At 41.6% G+C, this 21,900-nt stretch overlaps 1 protein-coding gene across 1 annotated transcript in view; it reads left to right on the forward strand.

The window, feature by feature from the left end:
- Window positions 1-9,134: 9,134 nt before the first annotated feature.
- STYK1 (serine/threonine/tyrosine kinase 1) overlaps window positions 9,135-21,900 on the forward strand; it is a 40,833-nt gene continuing 28,067 nt past the window's right edge. The window contains exons 1-2 of the mRNA XM_027595558.2: window positions 9,135-9,356; window positions 12,971-13,028. The gene's annotated coding sequence lies outside the window, so the exon portion shown is untranslated. The remainder of the gene's footprint in view (window positions 9,357-12,970; window positions 13,029-21,900) is intronic.

Raw genomic sequence — 21,900 nt, forward strand, 5'->3', positions numbered from 1 at the left:
ATCTCTTTCTGTTATCTTTCTGATATTAATTTCTAATTTTATCCGTTACAGTCAGAGTATGCACTGTGTGATTTTAATACTTTAAAATTTGTTGAGTATTATTTTGGTTTATGGCCTAAGATATAGCCTATCTTAGTGAATATTTTATGGCTTTCTAAAAAGAATTTTGTTATTTTTGAGTAGAGTGTTCTATAAATGTCAACTAGATCCTGTTGATTGATGTTGTTGTTAAGTTTTTCTATATTCTTGCACGGGGTGGGTGGTTGGCATCTAACTGTCTGGGCCCAGTGGTCTCTGCTCCATGAACATGATACTGCTAAGTTTTGGGGGAGACAAGAGAAATCTGGGGCCTTATACTGACTGAGTTTGTTGAAAGACCTAGTTTGAGCCAGCTGATGTGAAGCAAGGGCAAGATCTTAGCACCTCTCCCGTTTTGAAACCTCTATTGTAGACTCCTATAGACCTAACTTAAACCTATCTTAACTCCTTCAAATGTTTAAGGAATCAGGTAGGACAAAATACAAGATTATAAAAATTTTGTGGGGAAAAAAAATTTGTGGAAAAAAAGTAAGAAATTATGGTATCATTAACTTAGAAACTTTAAAGTTTCTTGTACAAATGAAGAATACATTAAGTACCAATGTTTTTTGTTGTTGTTTTGTTTTTTTTGACAAAGAAAGACAGTGAGAGGGGCACCTGGGTGGCTCAGTCAGTTGAGTGTCTGCCTTTGTCTCGGGTCATGGTCCTGGGTCCTGGGATTGAGGCCCGCATCAGGCTCCCTGCTCAGCGGGGAACCTGCTTCTCCCTCTCCCTCTGCTGTTCCCCCTGCTTGTGTGCTCTCTCTTTCTCTGTCTCTCTGTCATACAAATAAATAAAATCTTTAAAAAAAAAGGACAGTGAGAGAGGGAACACAAGCAGCGGGGAGCTGGAGAGGGAGAAGCAGGCTTCCCGCCGAGCAGGGAGCTCGATGCGGGGTTTGATCCCAGGACCCTGGGATCATGACCTGAGCCAAAGGCAGAAGCTTAACGACAACCACCCAGGCGCCCCTAAGTACCAATGTTCTTATTGCTTTAGATCTTCACAACAATCATGGCTAGTTTTTGTTGTTGTTTTGTTTTGCTTTTTTTAAGTAGTCTCCACGCCTAAGGTGGGTCTTGAACTCCTGAGCCTGAGATCAAGAGTGACATGCTCTACCGACTGAGCCAGTCAGATGCCCCCTGGCTAGCACCTTTTGTTGCCATTTAGTAAGTAAGGGCATTGTGGATCCAGGTCACACAAGTTTATTATAAGGCTCAAACCCACAGAAATAGAGGCCATAGGGAGAAAAGCCTGGAAATGAGTAGATCTAGGTTCAAGTCCAAAGCTTTCACAATTTTTAACCTCAAGATACTCAACATCATGGTCTCAATGTCTTTGCCTGAAAGGAAAGGATTGGAGGAATTATTTTTTTTTAAGATTTTATTTATTTATTAGAGAGAGAGAGAGAGATTGAGAGAACAAGTGGGAGGAGGGGCAGAGAGAGAAGCAGACTCCCTGCGAGCCCAACGTGGAATTCGATCCCAGGACCCTGAGATCATGACCTGAGCTGAAGGCAGACACTTAACCGACTGAGCCACCCAGGCGCCCTGAATCAGTGGTTTTCAATTGGTGGTCAGAGTGAAGTCATTTCAGAATTATCCTTAGCCTTCCTTCCACTCTAATATGCCATTGTCCTTTGTGTGTTACTCTGTCAAAGTCACACCTAGGCATGGCACCAGAGAATTATATTTCACTGGCTGAGACCTGTAATCTATATCTGTACATAATTATAGGGCAAAGATTCGTGGAGCCAGCAGTCTACATAGAGTGTTCCACGTGTGTGGGAACAAGATTGTGCTGTAAGTAAGTATAACCAACTCAGTTAAGCGAGAGGCTGAACACGGATCGGACACTTTGCCCTCTCTGCTCACTTCATGTCGGTTTAGAATAGTGTGCTTAAATTGTAATACTAGAGCCTTTTTGACAAGCATTGTTTGAGATAACGCTGAAGTTCAAAGTAAAACATACTAGTGATGGTTAAGAATGACTGAAGTCATTTTCTTTACAGAGCTGAACTTTCCAGGTCTTTCCCTGCCTACATCTCTGCTTCGTCCTTTCCCCCCTTTCTTCTTAGACATTAAACTGCTGGTGCCATGTGCAGTTAATCATTTCCATCTCCCAAACAAGCAGCAATCGGTGGATATCGAGATAGTGGTTGTTAATTATATCAGTACCATCTTCCCTTACAGATAATGACGGCAGTTGAAAGATAAAACCCAGGAAGACTTTTCCGGTGCTTTTGATTTGCATTTCCCTTCTCAATCTTAACTCCTCACAATGCCCATTTGTGTATTTCTAACTTAGAGGGTGCAGGGGGATTGTCTTTTAATCCTGCCACTACTCTCAGGAATAAATTCCCTGAAGTGAATAAACAGAAGACTCCATTGTAGAGGTTTTGTCATGATACTTTGCTAGTAATTCCATGTCAAGTTCTGTAAATTTTAGATAATATCACTACCATTGAGAGCAGTCATCTCTCTGTTCTTTTAATCATCTATTCTAATAGATAAATCAATTTGAATAAATTTTTAAAGTAAGCATGCACCCTGAAACATGTATACTTTTAATATATAAACCACATGTATGTATGTGTGAGTATATACTCATAGCATATGTTATGAAACATAAAAAATAAAGATGAAAGATGAAATATTGTGCAAAAACTTTTTATTAATATAACAAGCTTCTTACTAAGATAGTTAAATCAGTATGGTGATTTAAAATGTTTCATTATTTGTAAAGCTATTGGCTTATTCTATTTCTTTGTTCATTTTAATTTGATAGTTGATTTCTTTGGCTGGAATAGCTGAAAAGAATATATGGGCTCAAATGGAAGAGAAGTATTTTGCCTCTTTCATATATACTTTTTATTCCATCGACCAATTATATAAGTGTTTTTGTTGAAATTTGCATAGAAAATTTCCATTTACTTGGTATCAAAATACTTTGCGTAAACCAGTTACATAACAATAACTTTCAAAATGAATGGAAACTAGATAACTTTTAAAGAGGTTAGAAAATTCTTTTAAGTTTTACAACATGTAAATATGAATTCATATGTGAGCAATATTATATTTCAGCAACAAAACAAAAACACAAGATGATGAACAGTAACATTTCCAAAAACCTATTTTAAAACTCCATAGCAGAGGTTCTTTTCAAAAAAATTTCCATTTTTACTCATTGTGAACAGTTTTACTCCTTGTAAAAAATCACTTTTACTTTGAAGATGTTCATTTTTTCTAAAACTATCTGTTTGGTAGCATTCTCCTGCCAGTCACTGACCACAGAAAAGAGCAAATTTAGGAGACCTGCCTTTATAAAAGGAAAATGAATAATATTTTAAATGTGACAATTCCCTTAAGTACTTTGATGGTTGTTAAAACAGTAATCCTGAATAGGACAATTTTTTTTCTTTATTTTCCTTTTCTTCACTTGTAGTTTTTTTGAGTATAGTTGACATACAGTGTTACATTCGTGTCAGGCATACAGCCTAGTGACTCAACTTCTCTGTGTAATGCTCACTATAAGACACATGGTTTTCAGTATTACTCCCCTTCTCATGTCAAAGTATTGCTATGTTTATACTATTTAATGGTTTTGATTTTACAAAATGAACCACAACGATATCATCACAGTTTGCATTATGTTAAACATGAACAAATACATCTTACAAATGATTAATTCGTTTCACGTGATTGCCGTTTTTTTTCCCCCAGGATCCCTTGTCTTCCATATATGATACATGGACACTCTGACAAACAGATGCCGAGTGTGCCATTGTCACTTTCATATGAAAACATAGTGAATTTTAGTGAAAGTTCATTTTTACATATTTCAAGATAAAAGTACAAGCATATCTTTATATTTTCCTCCTACTTTATATAGCTCTCACTAAAGTAACCTAGGTACCAAGCATTGTAAATATATTATCTTCTACCTTTACTGCAAGACATTCTACTTCCCTTTTACTAGTGTGGAAACCAGCAGCTCTGAAAAACTAGTATGCTTGCATTCCTCAGGGTAATTAATGTGAGCTGCTGTAACAACCATTCTTAAATTTCTGTGGCTTAATAGAATACACTTTTTTTTTTTCTTACAGACATGTTTGGTTAGGTTGCTCCCCCGGGCAGTTTTCCTCCCCTGGGCTACTTAGGAATAGTCTCCTTCCATTCTGTAGCTCTGTCGTCTTGAATGTGTGGTTTCAGCTTGTCCTGCTGCCATCCAGCCAGGAGATGGGGCAATGAGACAGCAAGTCTGTTTCAGACTATGAGGGACATATCACTAATGCTCAGAGTCCATGGGCGAGAGATAGTTACATGGCAGTACCTAGATTTAAGGGGGCCGAGCAAGCCCTTAATTGCACCTGGAGAGAAGAAATAAGTTAAGTGAGCAGAATCTCCCACAGTCTGCCACAATTCCAAAGCATGAAGTGTTAAGAGGTGAATCTGGGTTTCAATCACGGTCTGATTGGCTATAGGATCTATGTTTTTCTCTTTATGCCACATTGTAGTGCAAGGCAAAGGAAGGACCTGCAAAAAGACTAGTCCGTTATTCATGCTGCACTTGGTAGGGGCATGGTCATGACGAAACCAGGTCCTCAGCTTTGCTCACTTACAAACTTTCTGTTTGTTAGCTCACCAAAGATTGTTTATTGCTATGTTTACAAAGTATGATTGGTTAGAAATGACATCTTAATAATCTAAACTTGAACTCACAACCCCAAGATCAAGAGTCGCACACTCTACCAACTGAGCCAGCCAGGTGCCTTATGAGGTATGTAGAAATTTTTTAATAGTTTTTTTTTTTTTTAATCAACTTGTGGTTGACCATGTCTCAATACTATAGCCAGCAGAGTGTAAGTCAGAGATGGATTCAGGATTATCTTTAATGTTTTGCCTGAAGGGGGCTGAAATAAATAAGATATAATTAAAAAAATAAGTGTACAACCCATCACAGATTGCACAAAGAGAGGTTAATAATAACCTAGATTGTTATTATCAAGAGTATCAGATAATAATATGGCAGTTAACAGTTATATAGTGCTTTTGATTTTTGAATACTTTCAAGTATATTTTCTTACATGAACTACTCAACAACCTGATGAGATAGATATTTTTCACCTCCATTTTACAAATAAATTGCAGGTTAGTGAAGCTAACTTAGTATGAGGAATAATTTTCTAGTTAGCAGAGCTGTTATGGATGGAATGAGGGGCCTGGTAGCAGCTGCTCATATTGAGGAAGTTTAGACAGAACTGGATGAATACCTGTCAGAGATGTCATCAGTGGGCAAGAATTTGGAGCAGAGGAGTTTTTTGTGTTCAAGGGTTAGGGAATCATAGGATGCAAAACTTGACAAAAACTTGGAGCTAATTTCCTCCATCCTCTTCATTTCACGAATGAGAAATCTGAGACTCAGAAAAGTCAACCCGTCCTAGTTGGTGTAAGCTGTGGAAACTAGCTGTAGGTCACTGATCTCTAAACTACACTGAATGATTCTATGAGAATCTTGGGAATCTTGGGAGAAAAAGGCAAGGAAGAAATGAGTGGAGCATATGGTTGGCATAATGCCTCAAATCATCACATTTCTCCCCATGGGGAATATGAATATTCTTTCCCAGAATAAAAGTAGTTGGCAAGTGAGATACTCCTTTTGTGGTCAACACCACTTATGATTGCTCACTATTTGCAGGAAACAGTACAAAGAGGTATGAGATATGGACCTTATGCTAAAGTCTCAACCAAGCAATGTGTGGTAGGCAGAATAACGCCCCGCCACGCCCTGAGAGTTCATAATCTAAGCCTCAGAAGCTGTGATTATGTCATCTTCCACAACAGAAGGGACTCTATAGATGTGACTAAGGTTATAGACTTTTTAGATGGGAAATTATCCTGTGGGCCCAATCTAAACAAAACATGAGTCCTTTCAAGTAAAGAACTTTCTCAGTTGTGGTCAGAGACAGAGAGATAATGATAGAATAGGGGTCAGAGAAACACACGTGTGATGTGGGAAGGACTAGACTGGCCATTGCTGGCTCAACTGAGAAATGTGGGAGGTCTAGAAGCTGGGAAAGCCAAGGAAACAGATTTTCTCTAAAAGCCTCCAGAAAGGAACACAGCCCTGCCAGTACCTTGATTTTAGCCTAGAGCGATGAATGTTCCACTTCTGGCCTAGAGAACTGTAAAATAATAATTTTGTATTGTGTTAGCCACTGGATTTGTGGTAATTTGCTGCCTCGGCAACAGAAAAAGAAACAATGTATGCATGCAAATTTAAATACCCATAGTCCACATTTCCTAGGACACACCACCCTGGGTTAAACATGAGGTCATACTGATAGTGATAGCCCACGTTCTTTTGTCTTTGTCCTTAGTTAGTTGCAGGACCTCAGAAGTGTTTCAAAAACCAGTTCCTCAACTGGCCCTGGGAGTCCTCAGGGCAGTGGAATAAATTGTAAATTTTCGCCAATGCAAATCCCGGCTCCCACGTGGAGTCTACCGGTTTCCTTTTCTGCCTTAGTTTCACTCTGCTCATGTCTACTGTCCTCTCAAGGCCTGAGAAGCCCCAGTTAGGTGCCAGGCATTGCCGCAGAGACAATTGCTGACTCCATTTACAGCCTCCCATCAGGATCGCTCTGTTTCTCTGTGCGGCGCAAGCCTTCCAGGTAGGCTTCAGCAGGCCGCTGCCCTCCCAGGGTGAAGCTGGGCTGCATTTTCAGATAAAGTTGGAGAATCTGTCTGCCTCACTTCTGTGTTAAATGCCTTTGAAACAGTTCCAAAGCAACGCTACCCAGGGTCTAATATAGTTTGTTGATGTTGTTGCTTTGTGAAATAACTCTACCAGTTACAGTTACAGTCTCCTTTCCTTAGGACTCAGTTGTAAGTCCTGCCCCGACTCTCTTTTTCCTTATAATTAGTGATTTCCCAGGGGTTTCTCCAGGCCTCACGTAAATGGATTTCAGGAGTATCCACCGCACCAGATTCCAAGCGGGGGATCCCTCACAAGTGCAGAAGAACAAGAGAGAATGTGCTAAGTAACACATGAACGGATGGTTGTTGCAGGAGTTCCGAGGAGAGCAGAATATAGCGAAGGCGTGTCTGGAGTAAACTGCAGAATGAAGAGGTCTCCGGTGGGTATTTCAATGTGAATTCCTACAGTTCAACACTTCACATGAGCAGAGCAGATAATGAGCACTCAAACCAACGCTTAATGAATTAACTGTGAGGCAGAAATAACCACCTGGCAGGAATGGTGGGACAGAAGCTTTGCTGAAAATGAGTCAGAGGGCCAGACATTTGAGAAAGAGGCAATAATTGAAAATTATAAGGGAATGAACACTTGTAGAGAAAAAAAGAAATAACGGATATCTAGCCACTATTCATGAGTATAAACATGAGACCTTCTGTTTATACCTTGTTTAACTAGCACTGTATCTAGTATGTACTTAGGTGTTTCTGGGTCTGAGCATTGCTATTTCCAGAATTTTCTCTATCTCAGAGATTTAAAAAATTTTCATCTTTTATTTGAATTGCTCAATAAAATTGGAGAGTAAATTCTGGCCTCTTCCTCTTTGTTGTATTTTGCTTTTTAAAAAAATCCCTGTCCCAGAGGTTGTAACTTCTATCACTGTAATAGTTCCTTCACAGTAATGAGATTTTTAGACAAAATTCTGTAAATTAGAATGGGGATGTAGCAGTCTAACAGGGTGCTGCACGAATTACAAATATGAGCAAGCTCCAGCCTCTGCCTCAGGAGATTCCGATGCTTGGGAAAGCAGAGTAGGAGATTGCATAATATGAGGCTCAGATCAGTTCACTCGGCTTTTATTAATCAATCATGACCTAAAAGATGGGAAGAACAGTTGGCTGATGAGATTTCGTCCTTTTTTAAAAAAAATTAATGTAATATTCATATAACATAAAGTTACCCATGAACCATTTTAAATGTACAATTCAGTGACATTTAGTATAGTTCATCCAATTTTTTAAAAAAGATTTATTTATTTGACAGAGAGAGGGAGAGAGAGAGAACACAAGCGGGGGGGGGGGAACAGCAGAGGGAGAGGGAGAGGGAGAAGCAGGCTCCCTGCAGAACAGGGGGAGCCCGACTCGGGACTCGATCCCAAGACCCCAGGATCATTACCTGAGTCGAAGGCAGTCACTTAACCAACTGACCCACCCAGGTGCCCCAGTTCATCCAATTTTAAAAGAGCTCTGAAGGAAGACAAATTTCAGTAGAGAAGCCTCTAGAGAATTAAAGTACCTCAGTCTCTAAATACTTCACATTACACTGTACCTAAATTCTTTCTGTTGTAAATAGGTGCTTTTTTGGTATACTATCAGTGCTGAGCAAACTGGTCCCCTATTTAAGTTATCTGTGACCCGCATTTCATTCATAGAACTTGTATTAAGTGTTAGTATCTAATTTGGAATTCTTTCAGCCCTGTATTTTCTTTCGTGTTTCCTCTGATTGTAAATTCCATGTGGGCAGGTAATAGAACTACTTTCATTTATGCTATATCCCTAGAGAAGAGCCCAGAATGTATTTAGAAAGCATATGCTAGTGACAGATTACCTACTACTGATACTTGTATTTCCATTTATTCCTTAGCGATTCCCCAGCAAAGCCTGTAGGTTGCGATTATCCCAGGAGAGGACTCATCAAGCTAAATCCTGATCAAATCCGGACCTTTTACAGCACCCATGGAGGCTGCTGCTATAAGGTCGGGCATGAGGTGGCGCTGTTGCGCTTTATAATATGACTTTCCATTTTTCACTTGGACTCAACGTCTCCTTTATACCTGACCATGTAGCAATCACTAGAGGAGGAACTCAGTAAGTATATCAGTAACAAGTGCAGCTTTTACAGTTTCAGCAGAGGTTTCCTGCTGGCTAGTGTGTGGTGAGTCCCGGAAACCTCCGTGCCCACAGACTTCCCTTTGTGGGGAGCCCGCCCAAACTCCATCCTTTGCCGGCAGCCACGCCCCACCAGTGGGAAGGAGGGACTGAAAGGCATTTCCTTGAGGCTGGCACACCTTGTCGTATCCAAAGCGATCGTTTTTTCCCCTCTGGCTGAGCCAGTTGCATCTGAAATCAGAGTGGCCGGAGGAGGGACACGGTAGTGAACTGGGGTTGGGGGGCAGGAAGGGTGGGCGCTGCATGGCTGTGATGCAGCTAGTGGTGGACCTGGACGTTTGGGAAGAAAAGAGTGAGGACCAGAGTGGGACGGCTGTGAGCGGCGGTTCGAATTTTATGTGAACGAACAATAATCACCAGGTGAATGAACCTGTATTTCTTTGGAAGGAACATCTTATGGGTTTCGTGTTTTATATGTTTATGACTGTACGATATGCCATTTCTTGGTGACCGAATTTCTGTTTTCTTCTTAATTTGTCTTCTCTGTTTCTGTGCCTCTTTCCCTTCTCCCTGTCAACCTCGTCCGCATTTTGTCCGCTTTCTTTCCCTGTCATTTTGGTGACCGTGGCCTCTTTCTGTTAGGAATCCTCTTGCCATCTGAGTTCCTCGTACATTTCAGACCAAGCTTTCTTCCTGCTACTTAGCGAGAGCCATCAGCAGTTGTGGAAGTCAAGCACTCAGCGTCCTGTAAGGTGCAGCACGCACACACTGAAATGCCCTCCACCTGACTGACCCTCCTCAGTACTCCTCCCCGCCGGGGAGGGGCCAGCCTGGTCTTTTAGTGAGAGGTACAGTTGCCCCAGGAACAACCCGGGTTTGAGTCGGGTGGGTCTACTTATACATGGATTTTTAAAAATAAATTCAGTACAGTGCTGTAAATGTAGTTTCTCTTCCTTATGATTTTTAAGTGTTTTCTCTAGCTTACTTTATTATAAGAGTACAGTATATAATATATATAATCTACAAAATAAGTGTTGCTCGATTGTTTATGTTACTGGTAAGACTTCTGGTCAACAGGCTAGTAGTAGTTCAGTTTTTGGGGAATCAAAAGGTATGTGCTTATTTGCTGCTGCTCAGGGGGTTGGTGTCCCTAAACCCTGCATTGTTCAAGGGTCAACTGTTTGGGGAGGCTTCAGAGATATTGCGGGTTTGGTTTCAGACCACTGCAATAAAGCGAACATTGTAATGAAGGGAGTCAAATGAAATGTTTGATTCCAGTGCAAATAAAAGTTATATTTACACTGTACTGTAGTCCATTAAATGTGCAATAGCATTATGTGTAAAAAAACAATGTGCATACCTTAATTAGAAGTACTTTATTGCTCGGGCGCCTGGGTGGTACGGTTGGTTAAAGTGTCAGGCTCTTGCTTTCTGCTCAGGTTGTGATCTCAGGGTCTTGAGATAGAGCCCAGCACCAGGCTCCATGTTCAGTGTGGAGTCAGCTTAAGACTCTCTTTCCTGGACTCATGGGTGGCTTTGTTAGTTAAGGGTTTACCTTGGGCTCAGGTCATGATCCTGGGATCGAGACCCACATCGGACTCCCTGCTCAGTGGGGAGCCTGCTTCTCCCTCTGCCTGCCGCTCCCCCTGCTTGTGCTCTTTCTCTCTCTTTGACAAATAAATAAAATCTTAAAAAAAAAATTATCAGGGGCATCTGGGTGGCTCAATCGGTTGCGCATCTGCCTTCGGATAGGTCATGATCCCGGGGTCCTAGGATCCAGCCCCACGTTGGGCTCCCTGCTCAGCAGGGAACCTGCTTCTCCCTCTGCTCCTCGCCTATGCTCTCTCTCACTATCTCTGTCTCTCTCTCTCTCAAATAAATAAATAAATCTTAGAAAAAAATTATCTTTTTTTTTTATAAAGACTCTCCCTAGGGGTGTCTGGGTAGCTCAGTGGGTTAATCATCTGCCGTGGGCTCAGGCTGTGATCCTGGGGTCCTGCGATGGGGATCCAGCCCTGCCTCAAGCTCCCTGCCAAGCGGGGAGTCTGTTTGTCCCTCTCCCTCTGCCCCTCCCCCCAGCTCCTGCTCGCTCTCTCTCATGCGCATGCTCTCTCTCTCTCAAAGAAATAAATAAGATCTTGGGGTGCCTGGGTGGCTCAGTCAGTTAAGCATCTGCCTTAGACTCAGGTCATGATCCCAGGATCCTAGGATTGAGTCCTGCATCCAGCTCCTTGCTCAGCGGGGAGCTTGTTTCTCCCTCTGCCTGCCGTTCTCCTTGTTTGTGCTCTCTCTCTCTCTGACAAACAAATAAATAAAATCTTTTTAAAAAAAGAAATAAATAAAATCTTTAAAAAAAGACTCTTTCCCTCCCCCCAATATAAATAAATAAATCTTTCAAAAAATACTTTATTGCTAAAAGCATGTTAACTGTTACCTGAGCTTTCAGCGAGTCATAATCACAGATTGCAGACCACGGTAACAAATAAAATAATAATTTAAAAAGTTTGAAATATTGTGAGAATAACCAAAATGTGACACAGAGACACAAAGTGAGCAAATGTTGAAAAACATGCAAGGTTGCCACAAACCTGCAGTTTGTAAAAAACACAGTATCTGTGAACCTCAAGAAAGCAAAATTCAATAGGACTGCACACCTGTTTTGCTTTAGTGAAAATCGTACACCCTTTCTTCAGTGCGTTTATCACGGTGTTAGTTTGCTGGGGCTGCTCTAACCAAGTACCACAAGCTGAGTGGCTTGAGCAATAGAGATTTAGTGTCTCATAGTTCTGGAGGCTAGAAGTCTGAAGTCAAGCTGTTGGCAGTGTTGGTTCTTTCTGAGCGCCAGGAGGGAAAGCTTTGTCCCAGGCCTTTTTCTTTGGCTTGTAGATAGATGGCTGTCTTTATGTTCATACGGCATCCTTCCTGCATATGTGTCTTCAAATTTCTGCCTTTTAAGAGGACACCAGTTGGGGCACCTGGGTGGCTCAGTCGTTAAGCGTCTGCCTTCGGCTCGGGTCATGATCCCAGGGTCCTGGGATCAAGCCCCGCATTGGGCTTCCTGCTCCACAGGAGACTTGCTTCTCCCTCTCCCACTCTCCCTGCTTGCATTCCCTCTTTTGCTGTGTCTCTCTCTGTCAAATAAATAAATAAATAAAATCTTTAAAAAAAATAAAAGGACACCAGTTACATTGGATGACCTCCTTTTGTCTCAATTACCTCTATAATGACAATTTCCAAATAAGGTCACATTCTGTGGTACTGGAAGCTAGGACTTCAACATATGAATTTTGGGGTGGCACACTTCAACCCATAACAGTTCCTTGTGCTTGAATTATGTGCACACTCAAAGTTAGTCGAGCACATGTATTTCAGTTGTCTTCTGCAGAAACTTTGTTTTCCCACCTTTCCCAACTCTTCGCAACCAGCTCCTGTAAGCATGTGCTCCAAACTCCTCCAGGGAGTTTTGTGATTCTGCAGTTCTGTTTTAAACTGAGTGTGTTGGTTTCCATTTTTATTTTATTTTATTTTTTTAAAGGAGAGAGAGGGAGAGGGTATGTGCGCTGAGCAGGGGGGTGGGTGGTGAGGGTAGGGGCAGGGGCAGAGGGAGAGGGAGAGAGAGAATCTTAAGCAGGCTCCACGCCCAGTGCAGAGCCTGACACGGGGCTCGATCCCACCACCCTGAGAGCATGACCTGAGCTGAAATTAAGAGTCAGATGCTTAACCGACTGAGCCCCCCAGGCGCCCCGAGTGTGTTAGTTTCCTACTGCTTCTGTAACAAATCAGCACACATTTGGTGGTTTAAACCAACACAGATTTTTATCTTATAGTTCTTGAAGTCAGAAGTCTAAGATGGGTAGACAGGTCTGCGTTGCTGATGGAGGCTCTAGGGGAGCATCCTTTTTCTTGCCTTTTCTCAGCTTCTAAAGACTGCCTGTGTTCCGTGGCTTGGGGCTCCTCCGTCTGCAAAGCCATGTCGTTTTTCTCCCACTCCTTATGCCGGCAGTGATACTTGTGCCTTTTTCTTCCACATTCAGGGTCTTTGTGATTACATCGGACTCTCAGGATAATCCAGAATAATCTCCCTGTTTTAAGGTCAGTTGCTTAATTCCATCTGCAATCTTTATTCCCTTTTGCTATGTTAACACGATTAAAAACTAACATATTCGTAGTTCTGGAGATTTGGACATAGATGTCTTTTAGGGGCCGTTATCTGCCAGCCACACTGAGCTTTCAATGACTGGGTTTTCTTTATTGGGTTTATTGTCCTATTTTCACTCTGACGGATCAACGTTTTGCTTGCTATGTGTAGCAAAGACCTTTATATCCCTTTTATAGAGAAAACCAGCGTCCTGCCTAATGATAGAACTAAAAATGTGTTCCCACTGAGCAGAGAGCTGGGAACCCTGATACTTCCTATCTAACACTGTTAGAAACGACTTCCCAGCCCTACTTGTACTTTTGGCATTACAATTAAATTATTTATACCCAGTTTATTTGTAGTGGTTATTTTTCTATAAAAATTTCTTTTAGATCCAGTGCTATTTTTATATTTTAATTTTTTAAAGATTTATTTATTTATTTTAGAGAGAGAGAGACAGAGAGAGAGAATGGGAGGGGAGGTGCTGAGGGAGAGGGAGAGAATCTCAGGTGCACTCTCTGCCAAGTGGGAAACCCAATGAGGGACTTGATCCCAACAACCCGGAGATCATGATCTGAGCTGAAATCAGGAGTCAGATGCTTAACTGACTGCACCACCCAGGCGTCCCTCAATGTTATAGGTGAAATTATAGTTATTTTTTTATTGAGCAAACATGAATTTTGATATGTGTCAGACACTGGTCTAGTGGAAGGGATACAGTAATGAAGAAAGAAAGTAGACGAAGTCCTGAAATTCTTATTCTCATGAAGGTGTCTGTCTCTCTCACTTCATTCTGTCCTTCCCACCAGGCTAGGTTTAGCCAGTCTCAATTGCCCACCATACTTCTGACTTTAGATGTGGCTACTGCCCTCTGCCTACTTCTGGGCTGTGCTAATGAAGGACCTAAAGAAGCTGACCAGGCCCTCCAGGAAATTACCATCTGGTTGGGAAGAGCCAGATAATAACAGATGAGTGATGCTCTATATTAGCATATCATTTCTTGGACCCAGTTTCTAACAGGGAAAATGAAAGTAGAGGGAGATGAGTGCACACACGCACCCACAAAGCACCTACTTGCACAAACATCCGTGTAGAGTGGTAAAAGTCCAGTCCTGAGTGCAGGGATCTGAAATCTGTTTGAAGCTCTGGCACATTTTTTGTGCTCACTCTTTTATGATTTACCTCAGTGTCCTTCATGACCTCAAAACCGCCCCCCACCCCGCCCTTAGCGAATGAAGGGTTGAGGTAGACTGGGAAACCTCAGGGGAATCTTCCCAGGTTAAAAAAAATGAGTCTTTTATTTTCGAATTTCTTACAATTTCTCTGAGTTTCCTAACTAGGAAAATAATGAGGGGTTAGGTTAGAATTTAGCTGGGGAGACACTCACCTCTGGGCAAGAAAGGAAAGTGGGGATGGGGTGAAGGGGTTCCCACCCATCCCTTGACTTCAGCCTCTTTTCCTGAGGGTACTGCTCTTACCCCCTCAGCTCAGATGCCCTTCTCTACTTTCTCCTGCTTAGAACACCAGCTGAGTTGGCTACTCTAGATTCCAGCTATATCATGTTGTGAATGCGACTTGTAAGGGGTGAGTTTTCAGGAACGGAAGGATCTGCCGAAGCTTCTGCCTTCTTTAGCCCTCATCAGTCTCTGTCGTGTCCCAACTTCTAAGAATTGTCTCCACCTGCAACTCATTCTGTTTCCTCAGGTATAATTGCCATCTTTCTGGCGGTAGCCACCTATCCATACAGCTAATTTTCTTCATAACGGCCGTGAGCAAATCAACTTGAAGATAGTGATTACATTTTTCAAACCTGCACTTGTAGATTTTTATGGACTAAGTTACTGGCAAAAATTATAAATGAAAAGGAAGCCTGTTTTAATTTTCCTGCTATAGCTGTTAACATCGTATAGCCTCAGCCATAGTAAATGGCAGTGGTGCTTAATGTCAGGTTACAAAAGACAGAAATGTGGTGCTATTTCCAGAACACTGGCCTAAACTAAAATTATTATATGTATATAGTTCTAGGCTATGTTAGAATTCTACCGACAACAAATTGTAGCAGATTCTCAAGCTTATGAGAAAACTGTTTCAAAATATATGTTATGGCCATAGGTAAATCTCAATAATGAACATATAATGCTCATATTTTAAGCCAATTTGCTTTCTGGAGAAAGCTTCAAAATTATTAGCTTTTGTCTCCTCAGTTTTGAATGATTTAACCAATTGTACTGTGTTGGGTAAATGCAGAGTTTTGTGTTGAAGAACTCCAGGAGACACTATGTATGTTATACTCCTATTATGCTATCAACTGAATGATGAAAAACATTTGTGAAAGGTGATAATTTGGAGTTTGGAGAAATTGATTCTAAACATGTTTTTCTTTTCTCTTTTTTTTAAAGATTTTTAAAAATTTATTTATTTGAGAGAGAAAGCATGAGCGGGCGGGGGGTGGCGGGGCAGAGAGAGAGGGAGAAGCAGGCTCCCCGCTGAGCAGGGAGTCCGATGCGGGACTCGATCCCAGGACCCTGGGATCATGACCTGAGCTGAAGGCAGACGCTTAACTGACTGAGCCACCCCGGCGCCCCCTAAGCACGTTTTTCTGATAGTACTCAACCATCAGGGCCAGTTGTATGTCAAAGCCACCCCTAGTTTGGATCCTTTGGATCAACTTCTCCAAAGTCCCTCTTAAGCCAGATGGGACTGGCTTGGCCCAGGCAAGAAAAGCTCCTGTTGGCCCTTGCCCACATGCTCAGTCTGGGCCCCAACGTAGTGCTCCTTCTGGCCAGTTAGAGGCTAAGGCAGCAGGAAAGGGCTTGTTTATCTGAGTAGTAGAAGTGACAGGCTTGCTTGTGGTTCAAGGAAAGAGGAGGAAGGCTAAAAGAATGCTAAATATTTATCTCCATTGCCTTATTTTCCATCAGATTTATAAGCAGATTCCACAAATCAAGCCAGTCTGGCCTGCAGCTGCCCTGCCTCCTACCTCTGTGGTCTTTACCCACAGGTATCAACGCCTGATCCCTTTAGCGTTCTGGGGGGCTGCTATCTTAGTATGAATCAAAATGAGTTCTGGCAGAGGAAGAAGAAGGAAATAAAGTATCCACTAGAGTATTCTGAAAGCCCTGCAGTGCCCGCAATGAAAACATAACTGGAATGTGAAGTCTCTAGTCTTCAACCTTGGAGATGCATGGGGTAGATTTTCTGAGCCTGGTCCAAACACTAAACAGCCCAAAGATCCAGCAGGTGGAAGAAACCATGAAAGTATATGTGCATTAGGAATTCTAAAAACTAGGATCCTTTTCCTTATCCTCACTCCTACAAAACTTAACTGAAAAACAAGGGGTCAAATCTCCAGCCAGCCTTCTGAATGGTGGAGAACGGTAGTGAAAGAGCATGAGATGCAGATTCAAGACACACAATGGTAGCCTTAGCTTGAGTGCTCACTGTTGGAAGACACCTCTCTTGTGTGCCCGAGTTTCCTCATTGGTAAGTTGTGGAGGTGAGGTTTTCCTGTTGCTTTCAGAGGGCTCTTCTGGTTGTTCAGGATCCTGTACATTTGTGGAGTGTGTGTTGCACTTCATAGCCTGCTCCTCAGGCACAATAAGAGATGGAAAGTGGGGCTGCTCTTTCTATTGTTTCTTTAGCAGGGGGTGTGGCTATAGCAGCCCAGAAGGCACTGCAGTGGTTACTACATTTACAGCACGGGAATAGAATGGTTTTTTGATACTGAGAGTTGAACCTGTCATATTTGCATCCGTTCTTGAAGCCCAAGCATCTCCCGTATCACCAGGTGACTTGGGTTTCACTCCCTGTCCTTCTTGTCGTCACCCACATTCCATTCTTAGGATGGCCTAATCTGGAGTTCTAGATCGGGAGCTTTCACATCTGATTAGATCTTCTGACCTTGGGCAGGTCACCTGATCACTCAGACCTTAGTTTCCATGTATGAAGTTGTTAAGACAGCTGTGGAGTATTCTGAAGTGGCTTTCTATTATAAAACTGAAGATAGCTTTGAGGAATATTCCAATTCTGTAGGACTGGGAAAAAAGAAATATAAATAAATCAAATGTGATCTTATAATTATCTGTAAAGCACCACTCCTTTACCACCACATTTATCTTTCCAAGTCTGCTCTTCTTGGGCTGATATTAAAGTTGATTATTTTTAATCCACTGAGTTAGCATTGACTGGGGAATGGAGGCAAGCTGACTTAAAAATCAAAGTATGAGCTTACATTAACTACAAACAGATGGCCAATAAAGATTTGATAGTGTCAGCAAGGCCACAGGGTGTGGGTTTATAGATATTCAGATAGCATGTGAGATAATTCACTCACAAAAAGAAGTTCATTGAACCCTGGGATAGAACTCTCTGTGCTAGATGGAAATCCTTGTATTTTTACACCAGAGTTATAGGATTTAACAGTGATACTGGGGGCTGCTCCTTTGTGGCTTTTATTTAAACCTCAATCAAACATATTTTGGGTGCCCAGGGAGCAGTGTTCTCCATAGATTAAATATGAAGAAGTATTTATGTTGATAGAAATTTAGAGATGTCATTCTTTGGATACCATCTCTAATCCTACCAATTTGTGGCAACCTGAGAAATTAGACGAACTCAGGCTCATCCAAGAAAATACACTGGGTTCTGACACTAAGAGCTACACAATATGGTGCTCTATGGTCTGTGCATTTATCCAAATATGAGAAGGATCAGTAGTGGCCTTTTAGTATGCTATGGTATTAGACATAGATAGCATGTCTGGCCAGCCTCTAAGAGGCATGTATTGTCCAACCTGTTCTAGAATGGATTTTCTAGAGACAGAACATTCTGTGATATCACCAAGTCATACACAAATTCTGGCTTAACCTTTAGAGGCCACAGAACTGTAAATGTTAGCATCGACAACAAATGAGGGTTGTCCACTGAAAACTACAAAATATCATTGAAAAAATTAAAGATCTAAATAAATCAAAAGACATCCTGTGTTCTTAGGTAGGAAGACTTAATATTGTTAAGATGGCAGTACTCCCCAAGTTGATCTATATAGTCAATGTAATCTCTACTCAGATTCCAGATGGCTTTTTTTTTTTTTTACAGGAATGATCAAGCTGATTCTAAAATTCACATTGGAATGTAAGGGTCTTAAAATATCCAAAACAATCATCAAAAAGAGAACAAAGTTGGAAGACTCATATCTAATGATTTTAAAACACTGCAAAGCTAAGTAATTAAGACTGTGTACTGATGGCATAAGGATAGCCATATAGACCAGTGGAACAGAGTTGAGAGTCTTCAACTCATACCTGTGGCCATTTGATTTTCTACACAGTATCAAAACAATTGTTTGGACACACTGGATATTCACATGCAACACAGAAACACTGAAATTGTGCTGAAACAACTGGATATTCACAAGCAAAAGAATGAAATTGAATGCTTACCTCACAACATATGCAGAAATTAACTCAAAATAGGTCAAAAACTTAAATTTAAGAATTAAAACCATTATTCAGCCACAAAAAAAGAATAAAGTACTGATTTTTGCTACAACATGGATGTGATGGTTAGGAGGCAGAGTTCTGATGGTGGAGAAATAGGGGGACCTGGGGCTTTCCTCGACCCTCAACACAGCTGTACTGCGGTCAGATCACTTGGAATACCCAGGAAATCGATCTGAGGATTGGAAGGATTTCCACAGTTGAGGGAGACAACGTGGCAGGTGCGAGGTGTGTGGAAGTGAACTGGGGGAGAGAAAAGGGAGAGAGGGAGAGACAGGTTGAGAGAGCGTGGCATCAGGTTTGCACAAGAAGAAAACTTCTCAGACCACAGACTGTGGTGGTTAATTTTATGTGTCAATTTAACTGAGCTGAGGAATGCCTAGATAGCTGGGAAACATTATTTCTGGGTGTCTCTGTGAAGACGTTTCTGGAAAAGATTGGCATTTGAATCAATGGACTGAATAAAGACCTGCCCTCACCAGTGTGGGTTGGCATCATCCATCCTGCCGAGGGCCCAAATAGAGCAAAAAAGGTGGAGGAAGGGTGACTTTGTCTCTTGAGATGGGACATCTATCTTTTCCTGCCCTCCAACATTGGAGCTCCTGATCCTCTGGCCTTCAGACTGTGCGACTTACACCAGTGGTCCTCAGTTCTCAGGGCTTCAGCCTCACACTGAATTGTACCACCAGCTTTCCTGACTTTCCAGGTTGCCGACAGCGGACTGCGGAACATCTTGGCCTCCATAACCTCATGAGCCAATTCCTGTAATAAATCTCCTCTTACATATCTGCATATCTATGTATATCTATATATCTTATTCGTTCTATTTCTCTAGAGAACCCTAATACAATCGGTGACCTTAAAAACACGCTAAGTGAAAGGAACCAGACACAAAGCTACAGATTGTATGATTCGATTCATATAAAACGTTCAAAATAGACGCATCCCTAGAGACAGCGAATAGGTTAGTGATTGACAGGGGCTGGGGGAGTGGGCACTGGGGAGCGACTGCTATTGGTACAGATTTCTTTTGGGGAATGATGGAAATATTCTATTTTTTTTTAAATATTTTATTTATTTATTTGACAGAGAGAGAGAGCAAGAGAGGGAACACAAGTGGGGAGTGGGAGAGGGAGAAGCAGGCTTCCGGCAGAGTGGGGAGTCCGATGCAGGGCTCGATCCCAGGACCCTGGGATCATGACCTGAGCCGAAAGGCAGATACTTAAGGACTGAGCCACCCAAGTGCCCCATGATGGAAATATTCTAAAATTAGATAGCAGTGATGGTTGTACAACTTTGTGAATATAAAAACCACCTAATTATACACTTTATTTTTTTAAAGATTTATTTATTTATTTGAGAGAGCGAGAATGAGAGAGAGAGAGTACATGAGAGGGGGGAGGGTCAGAGGGAGAAGCAGGCTCCTCGCTGAGCAGGGAGCCTGATGCGGGACTCGATCCCGGGACTCCGGGATCATGACCTGAGCCAAAGGCAGTCGCTTAACCAACTGAGCCACCCAGGCGCCCCGAATTATACACTTTAAAAAGGATGAATTTTATGGTATGTGAATTATATCTTCATCAAAAAGAAAGCAATATTGAAGGTAATTCTAATTTTGCAAGAAAAAAAAAGAAAAGAAAGGAAAAAAGAAAAGAGAAAATATTTTCAAGAATCTGCTAGGAAGATGGTATAATGTAAGAAAACAGATTCCAAAGCCACACAACCTGGGAATTCCAAATCCCTGTTACTAGCTGTGTGATCTGGAGCAAGTTACTGAATCTCTCTGTGACCCAGTTTCTTCATCTCTATGTAAAGTGCTTAGAACAGTGCCTAACACATGGGGAGCACCATTTGAATGTTTGTCATTGTAACTACATGCCATAAAATGTGCTAGGTTGTAGCGGGAAGCAAAAACCAGTATTAAGGAAGCTATGCTACCCATAAATGACAGTTAAGGAGAAGCAGAACAGGGCAGAGTCCAAAGCAGATTGCTTCACTTGGTTTATTGTCCGAACTCTGCTGCACGTTGACTCACGGAAAGGAACTGAGTTTAGTGGGAAAGGAGGGAGAGATAATATGGGTCCAGGATACAATATCTATATTTAACCTTTCCTGTGTCCTGAAAAGATCCAAAACTGTATTTGGGGAGACATATAGAGGAGGGAACCAGAGCAAGGGATGGTGAAAAGTACTTAATAAATTTTTGTTGTTCAATTTAAATAAATATTAGGCAAAAATTTTGAGGGTTTTCCTCTGGATTTAGATAATAAAGTTACGATCTTTGTTCTCTTCCTATCTCTATTGGGATCTTGTTACCTCTTTCATTTCAAAATAAAATCAAACAAATCTTTAAAGATTTTATTTATTTATTTATTTAGAGAGCGTGAGTGGGGGGAGGGGCAGAGAGAGAGAGGGAGAGAGAAGCTCAAGCAGACTCTGCACTGAGCGCAGAGCCTGTCGTGAGACTCGATTTCACAACCCTAAGATCATGACCTGAGCTGAAATCATGAGTCGGATGCCTAGCTGACTGAGCCACCCAGGCGCCCCCAAGCCAATCTTTAAAGTTCATATCACTGCCACATTTTTATTCCCAAAACAAATCAAGAAGCCAGGACGGTGGCAGGTATTTCTAACAATATTCACATCCCTTTGTTTTAAACCGCTTTCGGCATCCTTGTAGGGCGCATTTACTATTCCTAGCTTTTCTGTAGATCTGATTCTTTCTGTCAACATGTAGCAAAGAAGGACTAGATTACATAGCCATTTTGAGGGGATGGTAGAAGGTATTACATTTCTTACTTAAAAGGATGGAGACAAACTCCGTTGTCCGCCTTTCCTCTGGTTTTACACTTCTGAATTCTCTTCTATGTGAATATATGTTATATAGCTTTGGTTTTATCATAGTTTTGCTTTCTTGGATACTAAATAAAAATGATTATAATGCCTTATATCTTTACTCTGTATATTTCATGATGCTTTATATACAAACCTTTGACAAAGAGATGTTAATTGGCTTACTTAAGGTCACACACAAGATTGTGCTAACCCAGGGCCATAACTGAGATCTCATATCCCCTTTGCCTGTATTAGGAGAGAATTTAAAAAAAAATATTTTTATTCCTTTATTTGAGAGAAAGAGAGCATGTGCACACAGACGCAGAGGGAGAGGGAGAAGCAGAATCCTTGCTGAGCAGGGAGCCCGATGTGGGGCTGGATCCCAGGACCCTGGGATCATGACCTGAGCTGAAGGCAGATGCTTAACTGACTGAGCCACCCAGGCACCCTGAGATTCTTTTCATTCTTCATTTCTCTTAGAACTTTCTATTAA

The sequence above is a fragment of the Zalophus californianus genome, chromosome 9 (genome assembly GCF_009762305.2).
Source record: "Zalophus californianus isolate mZalCal1 chromosome 9, mZalCal1.pri.v2, whole genome shotgun sequence".
NCBI lineage: Eukaryota > Metazoa > Chordata > Mammalia > Carnivora > Otariidae > Zalophus > Zalophus californianus.